The 17,785-nt window shown below is 33.5% G+C and overlaps 1 protein-coding gene and 1 long non-coding RNA gene across 3 annotated transcripts in view; one reads left to right on the top strand and one right to left on the bottom strand.

Annotated features, from left to right (window-relative positions):
• The window catches only part of RpL27A (ribosomal protein L27A), a 36,203-nt gene that overhangs the window by 10,778 nt on the left and 7,640 nt on the right, over positions 1–17,785 (bottom strand). The window lies entirely within an intron of this gene.
• Positions 11,017–16,883, top strand: LOC138696192 (uncharacterized). 2 transcript variants are annotated; one of them, XR_011331277.1, is made up of 7 exons: positions 11,017–11,177; positions 11,305–11,464; positions 12,428–12,584; positions 12,691–12,941; positions 13,204–13,329; positions 13,556–13,763; positions 13,983–16,882. It is a non-coding gene; the product is annotated as an uncharacterized lncRNA (long non-coding RNA). The 2 variants fall into 2 exon arrangements; XR_011331276.1 differs by having other exon boundaries at positions 11,017–11,464; positions 13,983–16,883.

Genomic DNA, 17,785 nt, shown 5'->3' with positions numbered 1-17,785 from the left:
TGACTGTCTCAGTTGTCTACTTTTCTTAAGAAATACTGCTTGTCAACTTTCATACCACCTCCTACTAGGTTTGTGGTGCTAAACTCGCAATGAAGCATTCAGAGACATTACGAGTGTTCTAAAGCTACTTGCTGCTAAAAGTATCAAAATTTGGAATAAAAACATATAAATTGTGTGAATCTGCAACTGGATATCTGTGGTCCGTTATGGTTTACACCACAGTACAACTACATTTGAATTAGGGCTGGGGATGGAGCAGTTCGGTTCGGAGCAAGTACTGTGTCATCATTATTCGGTTGATCCGGTTACAGTACAGAGTACAAATTTGTGGCGGCAGATATAAAAATTTGGATTGAATCGATTTTAGAATGTACTTTGAAAGTCAAACCAAGCGTGTTTTAAAAGCATTGTAGTGAAGCGCTTTCGCTTGCCAATTGACGAGAAAAAAAAAAGTGCTTTGCTTCATTGCAAAATGGTGGTTGCAAATTTTATTTTAGCGATTACAGCTATTTTCAGAGTTATTTTATATGCACAGTCTATTTAACCTTCAGTGTTGTTATATAGGACAGAAGAAATAAAATTGATAAAATAATTTATAAAACTAACAGCTAATAAGTTAACATGTGAGGTAAACGTCAAATGCTGCAGATAAGTAAAAATGTATATAGAAAGACAGGCTCCATGAAGCACTGCCTAAAGTATTTAAAAAATAACACACAGAATTATTTATTACAGAAAGTGTATGAAATAATTAATAAAACATGAAACCTTGAACTGAAGAACATAATGCTTATTTATTTTATAACATGACTAGCCTTCCATACAACCATGTTCTCGTTGGTAAAGAGTAGTATTATTTATAAATCATATAAATAAAATGATGAGGTAACATAAATCCAATAAACACAAATAGAAAAATATAGAAACTTCCTTTTTTTAAACATATTTCAATATTAATTAAACACACTAATATAATAATAATAATAATAATTATTATTATTATTATTATATACAGTAATATGTACAGACTATCAGTGTTCATTAGGTCCACATGATAGTCATATATAGAATGAATTTCTCTCCAAAAATACTAAGGTTTCAGCCCGCCTTGGGGATATCTCCTGTCGGAAATAATTTGTCCTGCAGTAGAAAATATTTAAAACAATAGTACCTATTTCGTTGCCTGCTAGAATTAAGTGAAACATGTAAACTCTGTTCGAACATTTGAAGTGATCAGTAACAGCTATGGTTAACTGAGTAATTCCGGTGCTCTGTGCCAAGCACATTAAACTGCTAGAACCGAGTTACTCAGCAGTTCTACTCTCTCCGTCCCCAGCTCTAGTTTGAATCATTATTGATTACACCAAACACAAGACAACAGCTATTGTGATACATTTAGTAGAACTACTTCTAAATAAAGACAGTACTGTTTGGGTAATTTTTACAATTCCCCAGAACTGCCAGCAATGCTGAAAGACAAAAGTATCAAGTGTGTTGACACACTAGGATTGAACAGATGGGGGAGGGGGTTCCTGAATCAATAACATAAGAAATTGAAAAAGGGTGAATTATTTGCTCAGCATTCACACCCCATCACTATAATGAAACAGAATGACAAAAAATATGTCACTCTGATCTATACATTTCAGAATGACAAATTCGGAAACTGCTGCCCCCGGCCAGGGCAGAAGAAAAGCCCATATGTGTTTTATTATAACTATAAGCAACATATCGGAGGCACTGACTTTAAATATCGGCTGTTACAGGCATATCTAGTAGAGGTGAAATGTCTGTTTAAATGATACCCACATAAAGCTTTTGAGAAGACTTCTAAATGCCACAGTGGACAATTCCTGATAACATATGCAAACTAGTGAAAAAAAAAAAAGTGATCACTTATCATTCATAATTCTGCTAGTCGAGGATTTGTGCCAAAGATCTTATAACACCACAATTCGATTGAAACAGAGGCACTTTCCTGCAAGAATTCCATCTATAAATGCGTTTCATGCTACTTAGTTCATACATTTCATTTTCTTCATGACTACAGAATTTTGTCTGGACACACAAAATATTAAATTTAACTTATCATAACTAACAGCAACTGAGTCTTCACATTACAACTAGGCACCACTTCTTAAGCGTAAATGCCTTATGTTGTGGTAGCTAAAAACTGCGACCTCCATGAATTAAATCCGATGAAAAGAGAAAATAAGGCTAGACTGCAAAGAAAGTGTTTCATGTTCCAAACACTGGAAAGAAGAAGAATAAAATACTTTTTCTGCCATATTTACGATGTTAATCAGTGTTGAAGAATGCTTTGAAGCATATCGCACGAAGAAAAACTAAAAGGTAATGTGGACTTCACAATATTATTTATGATGCTTACTTAACATTACATGGAATTTTAGAAACTCGATTTTTTTTTCAAGCGAAATGTTGCAATTTTCGTAAACTAGTGCAATTGTCTCGTGCACACATTTACACTGTAGCCATCCCTGTGCTATCGCAAAGTTTAAATGCAACTTATTACACAAATATTTCATTCTAATTATCATATGGAGATTACTTTATTACTTGGAGACAAAAAAAATGATGTTTCGTAATTCCATATGTATTCCGGTCAGATGTGAACGTTCCACATATGCCTTAAGGCAGTCAGTCCGCCCGTTCACAAATCATCATTCCAGAACAAATAATAGTTCACAATACTCCTTCCCAAAGTATAAATGGAGGAATGTGTGTGCTACAATGACAAAAGGCATATTAATGACTGCTTGTAAGTACAGTAGAATCCCTCTTAACCGGTACCAAAGTGACCAGGCTAGTTCCAGATACGAGATTTTGCCGGATAATTGAATAAATACCGGTATATACAAAAACAAGTTCGTATTTCACGGTACCAAATGTTGAAACTGCAGCTGTATGAAGCTTATTTCTCTATCACTTGCTCATAATTGAATAAACATAAAAAATGTGTGGATTTTCCTTATTAAAACACATCACACAACACAAATAATAATTTTAGGTTAGAACATTCTCGGGAAAACGAAAGTTCGTGCGAACTTCCTAATGTGGCAACACTGACAGTCCGAACATAACTAAATAAACATTAAAATTGTGTGAATTTTCTTTATTACAACACATCACACAACACAAATAAAACACAAATTTTAGGTTTGATTATTCACTGAAAATGAAAGTTCATGCGAACTTCCTAATGTGGCAAACTTAACAGCCCAGACTGTAGCAATCTGGCACATTCAAACTTTTTTTTCCCAGCCAAAAGTGCCGTTGTTTTGGTATTGCCGGTTACAAGGAATTTTACTGTAAATGTTAAAATAATAAACAATACATTAAAAGCTAAATTAGTACAAAAATCTACAAGAATAAAAATATATAATACACTAGCATTACCCTCCCTTTTATACGGAAGCGAAATTTGGACATTAAAGAAAAAAAAGACATGAACAGAATGAAAGCAACGGAAATGAAATTTTTCAGGAGGACAGCAGGATATACTCTTTTAGACCGAAAAAGGAATGAAGAAATTTTAGAACAATTAGAAGTAGAGTCAGTATAAGAAAAAATCAGCAGATACAAATTCAATTGGCTAGATCATGTAAGAAGAATGGAAAATTCAAGAATCCCAAAAATTATGATGCAGTATAAACCTAGAGAACATCGTCGACCAGGAAGACCTTTAAGAAGACTGCTAGATGGGGCTGAAACAGGTCTACAGAGGCCTAATTCGTGAAGGATGATGATGATGTTAAAATTTCGATTGATGATTTTTTGCACCCAATTTCTTTTTATTCAATGGTATAAATGCACTCAATGAGTGGTGTAGAAAGGAGAGAAACTTCCGAAAAGATTGAGTTTTCTTTTTTAAATGAGAGCACGCATGTGCGGTATTATGCAAGCTGTAACAAACAAGTGAAGAAGCACATTAAGGTTTCAGTGCAAAATAACACATGAAGATGTGTGTAGCATTTGTTTCAAATCACATGTAGCCTAAGCAAATTATGGAACTATTTCAGCATACACTTCTTTATGCTATTACTTGACCTGAAAACGAAACTGATGTACCGTCCCTGTCAATCCAAGAAGTAAAGTTGTATCGAAAGTTACTAGTTCTGAAGTGCCATCTTGGAAACAGAAAAATTACTATGGGTTGTGTTACCTGACAGTAAATCATTCTGTCCACTTGTTGATCCAGCGACCAACATAGATACCAGTAACAATCGTGCCAGTACCTGTTCACAGGAAGCTACCATGGTTGCTATGGCAACAACAAATCACAGCCTCTTCTGAGTTGTAATACAGTAGCGATGTTGCCATTTCATTTTGTGGACAAAGCCATGTTTGTTCGTATTTCTATTTCATATGCTGATTACATTGTGCATGTAAAGTTACCAGCTAACTTAAACGTGTTTGGAAGTTTTTAAAATAAAACTTAAGTTGTCTCTTTTACATTTACATAAACTTTGCTAATTAGCATGTTGTGTCTCATAGTTTTAAATAGTTTCGTCAAATATTGCAATAACATGTCTTGTATACTGAAATTTGCTGTACAAATAGATAGTGACTTTTTATTTAGTTTAATAAGGGTGTAGGTGTGATAACTGACAGTTCACGAGGAGCAGCAGATTTTCTGTCCCTACACAGCGACAAGACGTCATGTCCCTAGGCATATGGAGAGAACACAGAAATGAGTTCAATGACCTCTCTGGAAGTGACATACATCTAATATTCAGTATCGGGACCGAAAATCTGCTGTCTGTTCATAATGAATCTCATTTGCGGTTAAGATGTCTCGAATTATCCTCAGAATGACTGGCACAGTCATCTGCTTTTCTCAAGAAATACTGCTCTACTTTTGTCCCTCCATATCCCTTCCTCCTTGGTGTGGAGTGCTCGACTCACAACAAAATTGCTTTTTTTTTTTTTTTTTAAATTTTTATTTTAGTAGGTTTCTTTACAACACTATCAATATTTTAGGTTATTTAGGGTCTAAATGAGATGGTGATAATGGTGCTGAAATGAGTCAGGGGTCCAACACCGAAAGTTACCCAGCATTTACTCATACTGGGTTAAGGGAAAACCCCAGAAAAAACCTCATCCAGGTAACTTGCTCCGACTGGGAATTGAACCCGGACCACCTGGTTTCAAGGCCAGACGCGCTAATCGTTACTCCAGAAATTGCTCATAATAAGCATTCAGAGACATTACGAAAATATTCTACCTCTACTTGCTACTAAAAGCATCAAAATTTGGAACAAAAATATATGAATTGTGTGAATCTACAACTGAATATCGGGCGCACTTCCAAACAGGGGCAGTGGCATTTCCTCTAAGATTACAGTCCAGTTTAGGCGTGTGCGTGTATTAATCGAAAATTAGGGGCTAGAAAATATTGAGAAAAGGACGCATGTTTATATGACATTTTTTTCGATTAATACACACACACCTAAATTGGGCTCTAACCTTAGGGAAAATGCCACTGCCCCTGTTCAGAAGTGCGCCCCAAAACTATTGTGGCACATGTAATAGCTTCTAAATAAAGGCAGGACTATTTGGGTAATTTTTACAATCCCCCAGAACTGCCAGCAATGCTGAAAGACGAAGGTATCAATTGTGTTGACACACTAAAATTGAATCATTAAGATATAAGAAATTAAAAAAGGTTTAATTATTTGCTCAGTATTCACGCCCCATCACTATAATGAAATGGAGTCATAAAAAATTGTTACTCTGATCTATATATTTCAGAATAACAAATTCGGGAAGAAATAAAAGAGAGGGATGGCGGAAGAAAAGCTTATATGTGTATTACTATAAGAAACATATGGGAGACAATCTCAAAGATAAGCTGTTGCATCTTGTACAGAGAAAATTTCTGTAAAAGTGAATGAAGAATTTCAGAAGACTTCTAAGTGGTAAATTCGATGATAATTTCCCAAAAAAATTTCACCTATAAATGCTTTTCATGCGATTTAATTCATATGTCTCATCTTCATGGCTACAAAGTTTTATCTGGGCACACATAATATTAAATTTAACTTACTATAATTAACAGCAACTGAGTCTTAAAATTACAACTAGGCAACATTGCTTAAGCGTAAATGACTTTATGTTGTTCTATACCTGTGGAGTAATGGTCAGCGCATCTAGCCGTGAAACCAGGTGGCCCAGGTTCGATTCCTGGTCGGGGCAAGTTACCTGGTTGAGGTTTTTTCCAGGGTTTTCCCTCAGCCCAATATGAGCAAATGCTGGGTAACTTTCGGTGCTGGACCCCGGACTCATTTCACCGGCATTATCATCTTCAACTCATTCAGACGCTAAATAACCTAAGATGTTGATAAAGCGTCGTAAAATAACTTACTAAAAAAAATTATGTTGTTCTGAGGAGCTAAAAAGCCACAACCTCCACAAATTAAGTTGCATGAAAAGAGGGGATAAAGCGAGACCACAAAGAAAATGTGTTGTATGTCTCAAATATGGACAGAAGAAGAAAAGACTCTTATTCTGCCATAGTTACGATGTTGGTATCACTGTCGAAGAATGCTTCGAGGTGTATCACACCAAGAAAAACTAAAAGGTAATGTGGACTTCATAATATTATTTTACGAAGCTTAAGTAATATTGCATGAAATTTTAGAAACTTTATTTTTTTCCAATGAAGTACAGTAATTTTAATAAACTACTGCAATTATCTCGTACACACATTTAAATTCTCGCCATTCTTGCACTAGCATCAACTTTAAATGCAACATATTAGACGAATATTTCTTCATTCTATCTAACTATATATGGAGATATATTTTATTACTTGAGAGAAATAAATAATGTTTCGTAATTCCATATGCATTCTAGTCAGAAGTGAGCGTTTCACTTATGCCTTAAAGCAGTCAGTCCGCCCATTCACAAATCATCATTCCAGAACAAGTAACAATAGTTCACAGCACTCCTCCTCAAAGTATAAATGGAGGAATGTGTGTGTGTTACAATGACAAGAGACATAATGACTGCTTGTAATTAAATGTTTAAATGTCGATTGATGAGTTTTTGCACCCAATTTCTTTCCATTCAATGTTATAAATGCATTCAATGAGTGGTGTAGGAAGAACAAGTGAAACTTTCGAAAAGACTGAGTTTTTTTCTCCCAAAATGATAGTACACATATACGACATTATGCAAGCTATAACGAAAGATGTGTGTAGCAGTTTTCAAAGCACACATAGACCTAAGCATATAGACGGATGGAATGAAAATTAAGAAATATCTTTACCATATTGTCGCCTGCACCTCCAAATTCCACTATATTCATTTAAACAGATTTTTCAGGAGGAAAAAGAAAAAAAAAAAAAAAAAAGTCATTTGTAATTCCCTTGACTTTCAGTTACTTTCGGTATAATTTCATCATTTTTCATGTAATGACTGAAATTACACCGAAAGTAGCCTTGAAATGAAAGAAATTAAAAGTGATGCTTTTTCTTTCTCTTGAAAAATCTGTTTAGATGCACTTAGTGAGTTTTGGAGGCGCAGCAACGATATGTTCCTTCATGAGTATTAATTGATCCGAAAACGAAAGTGATGTACTATCCCTTTCAGTCCGATAAGTAAATAGAAGAGTAAAGTTGTATTGAAAGTTACTAATTTTCGTTTGTGCTATCTTGGAAACAGAAAAATTGCTGGCTGGTTGTGTCACAATTCACCTGACGGCAAACCATTTGGTCTGCTTTGTCGATCCAGCAACCAACTTGCATACCAGTAACATAATTGCGCCAGTGACCTCTTTAGCATCGCCTAACCAACAACAGCATTATGGTTTGATTGAAATTACTTTGTGATTGCACCAGCAGTGTGTTCACATGAAGTTATCACATTTGCTATGGGAACACAAATGACAGCACGTTCTGTTGGGACATAGAAGTATTGGTGCAGATTCATTTTGTAGACAAAATCATGCTTCTTCGTATTTCTATTTTGTCTGCTGATTGGCTTGTGCATACCAGTTCCTAGCTAATGTAAACGAGTTTGTTTTGATGTATAGTTATATAGTTATCATTGGTGCTGTTATATCTATTATTGTTACATAATTTTATTATTTTAATACCCGTGTATTTATTCTAAAACCTTGTTCTTGACACATGTTTCAGTAAAAAAAGGCAAATCGTGTGGTACATCAAGTATCGAAAGAGTGAAATTTACAACAACAATGCTCTCAGTATGCAACAGCTGGCGATTGCAAAATATTTTTAATCAAAGTATAGATGGGACCAAGTGGACAATTGTGTGAAAATTAACAGCAGCAAGAGTGAACAAATAGAAAATCACTCCTTTCAGAAGCTCATTGCAGACATTCAATATATATGTCCTGATGTATACAAGTGTATATCTGTTGTCTCACTGAATGCTGAAAAGCCACTAGCCAGTGAACCATTAGGCCAGTAACACACTACACCGAGACATATATTATATGGAGACAGCTAGCAATGCTTTGGTCTTCACACTATAGCAGCAAATATGTTGCTACACAGTGAAGCCATCTCTGTATAGATAAATTAAAACACGAATTTTATTATGCCATACAGGAGGCAGTTTGATATGGGCTTATAGAAACAAAGCTGCATGAATTTAAATAGCTGACTTTCTATTAATTGTTCAATTTTATTCACCTAATACAAATTTGTAATTTCCGAGAAGACAATGGTCTTTTACAAGGTATGTTAGAAGGTTAGTGGATTAGTTGAGGGAATATCCAAGTGAGGCCGAAGAATATGTGAAAAGATTTGAATGACCTTAAATCATTCAAATCACATCACTTAGATATCCCTCAACTAATCTGCTAACCTTGTCACATACCTTGTAAAACACCGGTGTCTTCTCGGATATTACCTATATATGTTATAGGCTACAATTCGATAGGTTTCCTGTGGGAACAGGAAATACAGGTGGTGGAGGTAGCTATGTTAAAAAAAAATTGCTAGCCGACTAATTTCAGCTATGTCTTATTTCGAACATTACTCTGTGCTAAAAGAAGGTAGCTGCGAATATATTGAATAAGCAGTCGCGGACAGCCGATAAGGGGTGGTCCTCCACTTAGGGATTGGGCGAAGGGCTAACAATCCATCACCATAAAAAATAGCTTGTTACGAAACCTCAAAATGAGCGTCGGAATGGGACTGATTCTCTGGCACAACAGCAGCAAAGAAATAAGGTTATGAGATTTGGTATTTGGTATGTTACAAGTCTATATAGAATAGGAGGGGTAACATTAGTAGCATAAGAACTAGCTAGATATAGAATAGATTTTGTGGGAGTACAGGAGGTTGTAATATGGGAAAGGAAACAATCACCAATAAAATTAGGAACAGGATTCATTGGTCATAACAGAATAAAATCAGCAGTAAAAAAGGTAGAATTTATCAGTGACAGGTTATCGTATTCAATACTTAAAGGTAGACGGGCGATATCATAGTTATAAATGCTAATGTCCCTACAGAAGAGAAAGACGACCATATAAAGGATATCTTCTATGAGGAATTCTAACACACTTTTGATCAGTTAAATCTAGATAGCCTATCACATGAAAATTTTATTGGGGCATTTCAATGGTGAAGTAGAACGGGAGAATATTTTTAAACTGACTATTGGAAAACAGAGCCTACACGTGACTAGTAATGAATATGGGATTAGGTTAGTCAACTTTGCCACATCAAAAAATTTAATTGTCAAAAGTACTCCTTTTCCCCATAAGGATATACATAAATATGCTTGGACTTCTCCAGATGGATTGACACACAACCAAATAGATCACATCTTGATAGAAGACATATTAGTATAGTAGACATTCGAACCTTCAGGAGGGGGCAGACAGTAATCCTGACCATTATTTGGTAATTGGATAATTAAGAGAAAGACTATCAGTAGCCAAGCGAGTACAGCAACAAGTTAATATTAGGAGATTCAATATTCCGAAATTAAAGGACGAGGAAATTAAGTAACATTTTCAGGTCGAAATTTTAAATAGGTTTCCCGCTTTAGGAAGTTCCAACGAATTTGAGGAAGTATTAGAAGTTAATAGCATGTAGGAAAATATCAGAGATAATACCAAAATAGAAGCCAAGCAGAGCATAGGTTATTATGAAACTAGGCTAAGAAAAAGAAAACGTGGTTTGATGAAGATTGTCGCAGGGTAGTAGAAAGAAGGAAACAGGCAAAATTGAAATTCTTACAGAATCCAGTTGAGGCAAATAAAGATATTTATTTCAATGAAAGACAGCAAGCAAGTCGTACACTTAGGAATAAAAAGAGAGGTTACTTGAAGGAAAAACTCAAAGAGGTAGAAACAAATAGTAAGAATAAAAACATTAGAGATTTATATAAGGGCATAAAGGAATTTAAGAATGGATATTATGCAAGGGTAAATGTGGTCAAGGATGAGAATGGTAACTTGCTTGCAGATTCTCATTCAATCCTGAATAGATGAAAAAACTATTTTGGACAACTACTAAATGTACATAAGCCAAATAGAAATGATCGGGACAAAATTCAATACAAACTGCTAAGAACCGAACCCACAATTTCTGAAGCCGCAATTGCGATAGAAAACCTGGAAAATTATGTCTCCAGGTATCAATCAAATTCCATCAGAATTAATACAAGAGAGGGAAGTGCATTATCTAGCGAAATTTATCATTATAAGTTTGTACTTACAATCTGGGAAAAGAAAACTGTACGAGAACAATAGAAGTACATAATTGTATCTATCAGGCGGACAAGACTATAGGGAAGACCAGGTAACTTGATACCCTAAGGGTGAAACCTAACCATTTTTCCCCCATTACTACAAATGCTAGTGGATTATGGTGATTTTCTAGTTTGAAGGTTGAATTTTCTTTTGCCAACTTCGTTTCGAATTTCGATACTGACAAATACTATAAATGGTAGTGATTTTGTAACCGGTATGTTGGCAGCTGAGGCAAATATCGACAATATTTGCTGGTACTGGAGTTCCATGAAATTAAAATTGTACTAGATTTCTCAGCCGGTTACTGGAAGATAGTGAAATTCGAACTTATTAATAATTAATTAATATTAGTATTAATATTAATACATTATAGTTATGTTATGTGTTGCGTTGTGGTTATAATTCAAGAATAGTCAGATAAGTACGAATGAATATAATATACTTGGGCGTGATAATGCACGTGGGTAATGGATAGAAATATTATTTCAAATTTTAATGAATTTCTTTCGTGTTTAGATTTTTATTACTATGTCAAAAAAATGAAATAGTGTTGCAGTGACTCCTCCAAGGAAGAAAATGTGTGGCATTCAGAGTACGCTTCAGAAATCTGTAGTTCACGTGTATAATGAGTTGAAGAAAGAAGGTAATGAAGAAGGAATTATGCTAACGGAGACAGCAATTACAACCAGAATAGGACAATTATTAGGAGTAAGTATTCTTAAGCATACATTTCAAAGTGGTATTCAGTTTTAGGAGTTTGCACTAATAATTTCATGATTGTGGTCAAACAAAACAAATTTTTAGGTTAGGCCTAATGTTTAATCAAGTCAGTGATTTTCATATTGCCAAACTAAATACATTTAAGATACTGTAATACTGCAGTAGGTGATAGCTTAAATACATTTACAAATTAGACGAACAAGTAATCAAACAGCACGAAAGTAAATTTCCAGTTTTCTCTTTTGGTATTAAATTAACCGTTCAGATCACAATTTACATGCCACATCGGCCGAAGAAAATACAAGTCATATTGTAATTATTAACTTGATACTGCAGCAAATATTACATGAATGTTGGCCTGTTATGGTGCTTAAAAATAATTCAGTTTTATATAATAACTATATAACATACTCTATAAAGCATAGGAACGTTGACTCTGGCTGAATAATTTATTCATGACTGGTCTAAGTAATATTAAATATGGTGTTTCTTCAGAAAAGCTACCCCACCCAAAGTACTTGTTAAGATATAACACTCGAGAGGATGAGGACGCACTACTGGGAAACTAACCATTTCTCTTCGTCCTGGACCTCTCGCATGTTATATTGGTAATTAGTAACAAGTTTGAGGGAGGGACTACAACAATGCATTAGAATATACAGGTAAGTGTCAAAGGATTTTTGTGCTGAAAGTATTTGTGGCTGTGCACTAAAACCACGTGTTCATCACTATGTAAATATCACAGAAATCAATTAAACAAAATAAAATTATGCCTTCTTTGGTGTAGCTTTTCTGGAGAATTACCTAAATATTAGCCTACTTAAACCTATCGTAGACCCAACCTAACATGTTGATCATTTTCTATTCATATAGCTGTAAATGTTGGTATTATGCATGAATTTTATGATATAACAATTTTTAGAAGTATTATGTTATTGTTTGTTATTACAGCTTGGCTTAACTACAGCCACGAAAGTGATCAATTCACACAAGGGGACCCCACTCGTGACACTAGGAAAACATAGACTACGTAAACATCCAGTGACTGATGCTGATGATTTTACGGAAGATGCAATTGCGAGATTTATTTATGACAAGTTACATAAAGGTAGGGAAGTTACAGGAATTATTGTGTTGATTTATGCAATGTAATTCTGATATTAGTCATAGGCCTATGTATAAAAATATGGCATAATTTTCATTTACTGTTACAGGGGAAGTACTAACAGCAGCAAAAGTTCTGGAACATATGAATGATGATTATGAAACATATTTATTTAGAGTATCCTTATCATCGGTGAAAAAAATTTTGAAAGAGATGAAATTTCTATGGAGCAAAGGGGATCCTTATACACATGTATGAGAAAGTGATGTTATTCGTTTTTAAGAGAATATATAAGAAATGTGGAGCGTGAGAACCCTAAACCCGTAGTATTCTTGGATGAGACTTGGATTTTTATGAATGGTAAATTTCAATGTATTGTGAGACATTGAGTGATTGAATTTTTTACTAACAAATAGATTAACACTTATGTGGAATATGAAATTGCAATTAATATAGGCTACTAGTAATGAATTCAGGTGGGAACAACATGTTTTGCAATTAATAGTTTCATATTATAACTAGAGGTTAGTTATAAAATTCTTGAACGGTTTTCCTGTCTTTAAAATTTTTGTGTCTCTTAGAGTGTCAATGTGAATTGCTTTTCTCTCTCTGTTTTTTTAAGTATGATCACCCACTTATTCATGAAATAAACCAGGTGAAGTTTCCAGTGACATGAATGGTGTTATTCATAGACCAACAAATGAGGGTGGAAGATTAGATGCCGGAACGAAAGGTGGATTTATACTCGGTAAGTTATATTGATTTATATTTTACGTAAATTTGGCAAGAGTAATTTTTTAAATCAGGGTACAAAAATATAAAAATTGGTGACTAAATAAAAACGTGGGAAAGCCTTTCACCAAAGAGGATCTCATGTCATGTCATGTTATGTTATGTTATGTTTTATTTTCTTTATTTAAATGCTGTGAATTCATGTGACGTAATTATATGCCCAGGTATAATTTTTATTGCAGGTGCTGATTTAATTTTTTCATGCAATTGAAAGAAAAGTCAGGACTACCATAGTGCTATGAATAGCCCTGTAGTTGAGAAGTGGGTGCAAACACAGTTGTTGACCTGAGAACATTAGGGCAATGCGTTATTGTCATGGATAGTGCTGCATATCATAGCAGACTTGTGAAAAATCAGCCAACAACAAAATGGAGGAAAGAACAGCTACTGGTGATTGCAACTGAATATAATAGATTTGTTGTACTAAATGATAAGAGTTGTACTAAATGATAAGAGTTGATGGTGTGAAATCACCTTTTGATATTACATTGCAATATTAATTTCCATACTTTACAGTCATTATTATTATTATTATTATTATTATTATTATTATCTTTACTACTACTACTACTACTACTACTACTTATAGATGCTACTTTTTTCTTTCAGGTGAAATTGAATCTACATAAGAATCCTAAAACAACAGAGCCTTGCCAATTACTGTTCTGAAGCTGCCTTGTCTTATGTGTTGTGTCTATATACAATTAATTCTTTCAGTTTTTTTTCCCCTTTAATGTAATGAAGTTGTTGGTTGATTGATACCAAGTGTTCAGCAGTTGATGTCATTTGTTATCTTGCACTCCAATATTTAACCAGATGATTGAAAGCTGTGTAAAGTTAAACAGTCAAGACAATGATCCATATCTTCATTGAGATTTCAGAAATGGCATGGGGAGATTCTGAAATATCAGTTCTTTGTAAATATTTGAGACAATCATGGCCTGTGATAATATGAGTACTGCCACTGTAGATTTTCATAGAAGTTCAGTTATTAAATTAGGTGTATTATTTTTACTATGTATTGTACTATATTTTTGTTTTGCTTAATTGATGAATTATATATGCTGTAAATTGAATAGTAGACTGTAGGTCTATAGCTTAACTGATGAATTGTATGTGCTGTAAATTAAATAGTAGGCTGTATACCACAAGTGATGAATTGTTTATGCTTGTAATGTGAAGTAATTTGCATGATATTTATTATCAGTTTCTGTATATTTCAACTGATTGAATTGTTTATACTTTTAAATTGAATTAACTTGCTTGCTATGTATTATATTTTATAGCTTAACTGATGAATAATTGTTTAGGTTTGTCAATTTAATAATCTGAGTGCCATGTACTTCATATTTTTAGTGGAGCCACCAATGTAGCTTAGTCAGTAGACTCGTTGGCCTGCAAATTCAGAGCTGCACTCGAGGGTAGTTTGGATCCCCCATTTGGTCTGATTAGTTGGTTTCTTCTGAGGATTTTCCTCCATCGTGGAGCAGACGCCGGATGGCCTATTGCAATTTTTTCATTTGCTTTAGAATCATTCCGATTTTTGTTACCACATTGTCATGTTCTGATCTTGTTATTCTTTTAACAGTGTGGTAAGATGCAGGTATAGATAACCTTACAGTAATTTTGCTACCTTTCAGCTACCTCATTACCTCCCACTCCATAAAGTTCATGGATCCACGGAAGTACCAGTCGTCAATGTAATTCGACCATTTTGCTTAAAATATTAAAACACTGTAAAATATTGAGATTTCATGCTGTTACGTCCATTACTGCAGCAAGAACATCTGATTTTGAATCTGATAGTATGACAGCCTTCTCAGATTTATGAAGTCGATACTGGAGATTTTGTAAGCTTAAAAGTGTATCTAAATTTTCACTATCAAAATTAGTCAGTGTTTGAAGTTAGTTAGTTAGTTAGTTAGTGGCGTTTAAAAAGGGCGCGTCAGCTACTATGGCTATTTGCGCCCTTATCTAAAATCTTTCACTAAACACAAACACAATACAATAACCAGAATGTTTAAAAAGCTAAAAAGCGTTGTCACGGTTAAAATGGGGCAAACAAGTGTTTGAATATAATTCCCTGTAAAAGGGAATATACTGGTATTGTACTACAACACCACTACATCTATGGCTTGGTAAACAGGATCCATCTATAAAAAATACTGTATGTAGTCACTCACTGACCAGATCATTTATCGTTTCTAATGATTTTTAAAATGTCTGGAGAAGTATCACATTTCTTAACATCATCTGTTAAAGTTAACTTATATACTATTCATTTTGAAATAACTTGGGATTGTGTTTTATTAGTAAAGTTTCCCTTAATTGAGCAAGTTTGAGTTCTCCAAGTAGAGTCAAAAAGTCTGTTGGGATTTTGGCTCAGTTTATTAATATTTGTGGACTGTGATTTTTTGTTCTAGACAACCATATTATCTGCAAATGATGAGATTATCATAAGATCTATTTCTTTAGTTAGACCATCGACATTAATATTGGAAAATGTATTCCTGAAAACAAGAATGTGGGAAGCCCAGATGAATCTGTCTCTATTTACATATTTGTGACAATGAATCAAATAATCAAGTCACTGACCCAGTGTAACACTTTATCATGGACACCCTAAATTTGCAATTTCTTAAGTGATTTATATCTACAGAGCCATATGATCCTTGAAAATAAATTAAAATTGTTAAGTTGTTTTGTTTTCTGTTTAAAATATCTTTAATATCTTGACTAAAATTTAAAATCTGTCCATTTGTTGAATGCAATTCTCTAAAGTCAACCCAATAAAATGAAAGTTAGTTACTAGATTCCAGGAACCAATTCAATCTATGAAATCATCTCTTCCATAATTTTGGCTATCATACTAGTAAGTGGTATCTGTCGATAACTCGAAAAGATATTAGTTGAATAATTGCTTTTCAAAATTGATGTTATGATAGATTTTCTCCAGACAGATATTGTATTTTAGATGAGATTACAAGATAAAAGTAGTGAGTTTGCTTGTTTGCCAACATGTTTAAGAAAATCAGCATGAGTATTGTCTGGACTTGGAGATGTTTTGGGTCTTATGTTATTAAATTAATAGTAATATTCAGTTCTTGATTAAATATTGTTATATAAAGTAGATAGTAGATTTAATATTTCTTTCAGTTTTTCCTTAATAGTCTGACGTACACAGATAAAACTAACAACCACACCACCAACTAATCTAATAGAAATTAAAATATAATTAAATGTAGTAAAAGTAATTAAAATTATAAATACACGTAATAAACCATAACCCCCTAATTTCAACAATATACTATTTTACTCCCTTTTACAGCTTGTAGATAATTATTAATTATAGTTATTACTTATTAGCATAATATTTATTGAACTTATTGGCTATTTCACTTCGTTTGAAAGATGTTATTGTGTACAAAAAGCATTTTTTGATGATCGTTTCATGCTGTATGTTGTGTATAAATCTATGATTTCTGGCCATCTGTTCTGTGTAATCCATCTTTTGTATAGAATTAATAAAATATTCTTTTGGTAGTAATTATTTTATTAATTGAGTATTTAATTTTCACCAGCTCACATTTCTTGAATCATTTGCTTTTTCTTATTTAAATTTAGGACACAAGAGCCAAAAAGAGACTTCACAGTTATGTATCATACATTTTTTCAATGACAGACGTGGAGTTGCAGAAATAATAAGTGTAAGTGTAGCATTATTAAGCAATTTACAAACAAATGAAATCTTTAAAAAGGTATCTAGAAGTGAAATTACTTATGGCTTTTAAGGACCAAAATTATTTTTGTAAGTTGATTTATTATTATTTCAGTTTTAGCATAGTTGTATTATCCATTTCCTTACTAATTTCAAAAGATAATCAGAAGTTCATTCGAATTCCAACCAAAAGTCAATTGGTTATTAATTTATCTACCTTTAGGAAGTACAGTATATGTACGCTGGAATCTTTGAAGTGAAGTGACAATAATTTAATTGGTCTTGGAACAGATTTGATTCTTGAATATTATATACTATACTTTGTTGTATATTTACGTCTAGTAACCTATTAATGCTAATACTAATAATAATGTAAAGGAATAAAAGAATAGAACATAGCAATACATTTCTCATTATTATTGAAACTATTTAGAATAACCTTCCAACATTAAGGTAAAGTACGGTGAGTAAAGAAGTCATTCAGTACATAGGATCGTGATTTTACTACATGTGGTGATATCTGGTAACAGTTGGCAACACTGACAAGGCGGAAATATTTGCTGTTTGGGAACTGAACTTACGTGATCCTCACTATAACTGTAGTAACTTTCGAGGAATATCACTTTTGTTGACGTCATATAAAATTTTATCCAATATTCTTTTGAAAACATTAACTCCATATGTAGACGAAATT

This window comes from Periplaneta americana, chromosome 3, assembly GCF_040183065.1.
Source record: "Periplaneta americana isolate PAMFEO1 chromosome 3, P.americana_PAMFEO1_priV1, whole genome shotgun sequence".
Taxonomy (NCBI): Eukaryota; Metazoa; Arthropoda; class Insecta; order Blattodea; family Blattidae; genus Periplaneta; species Periplaneta americana.
This window is presented reverse-complemented; position numbering and strand designations above follow the sequence as displayed.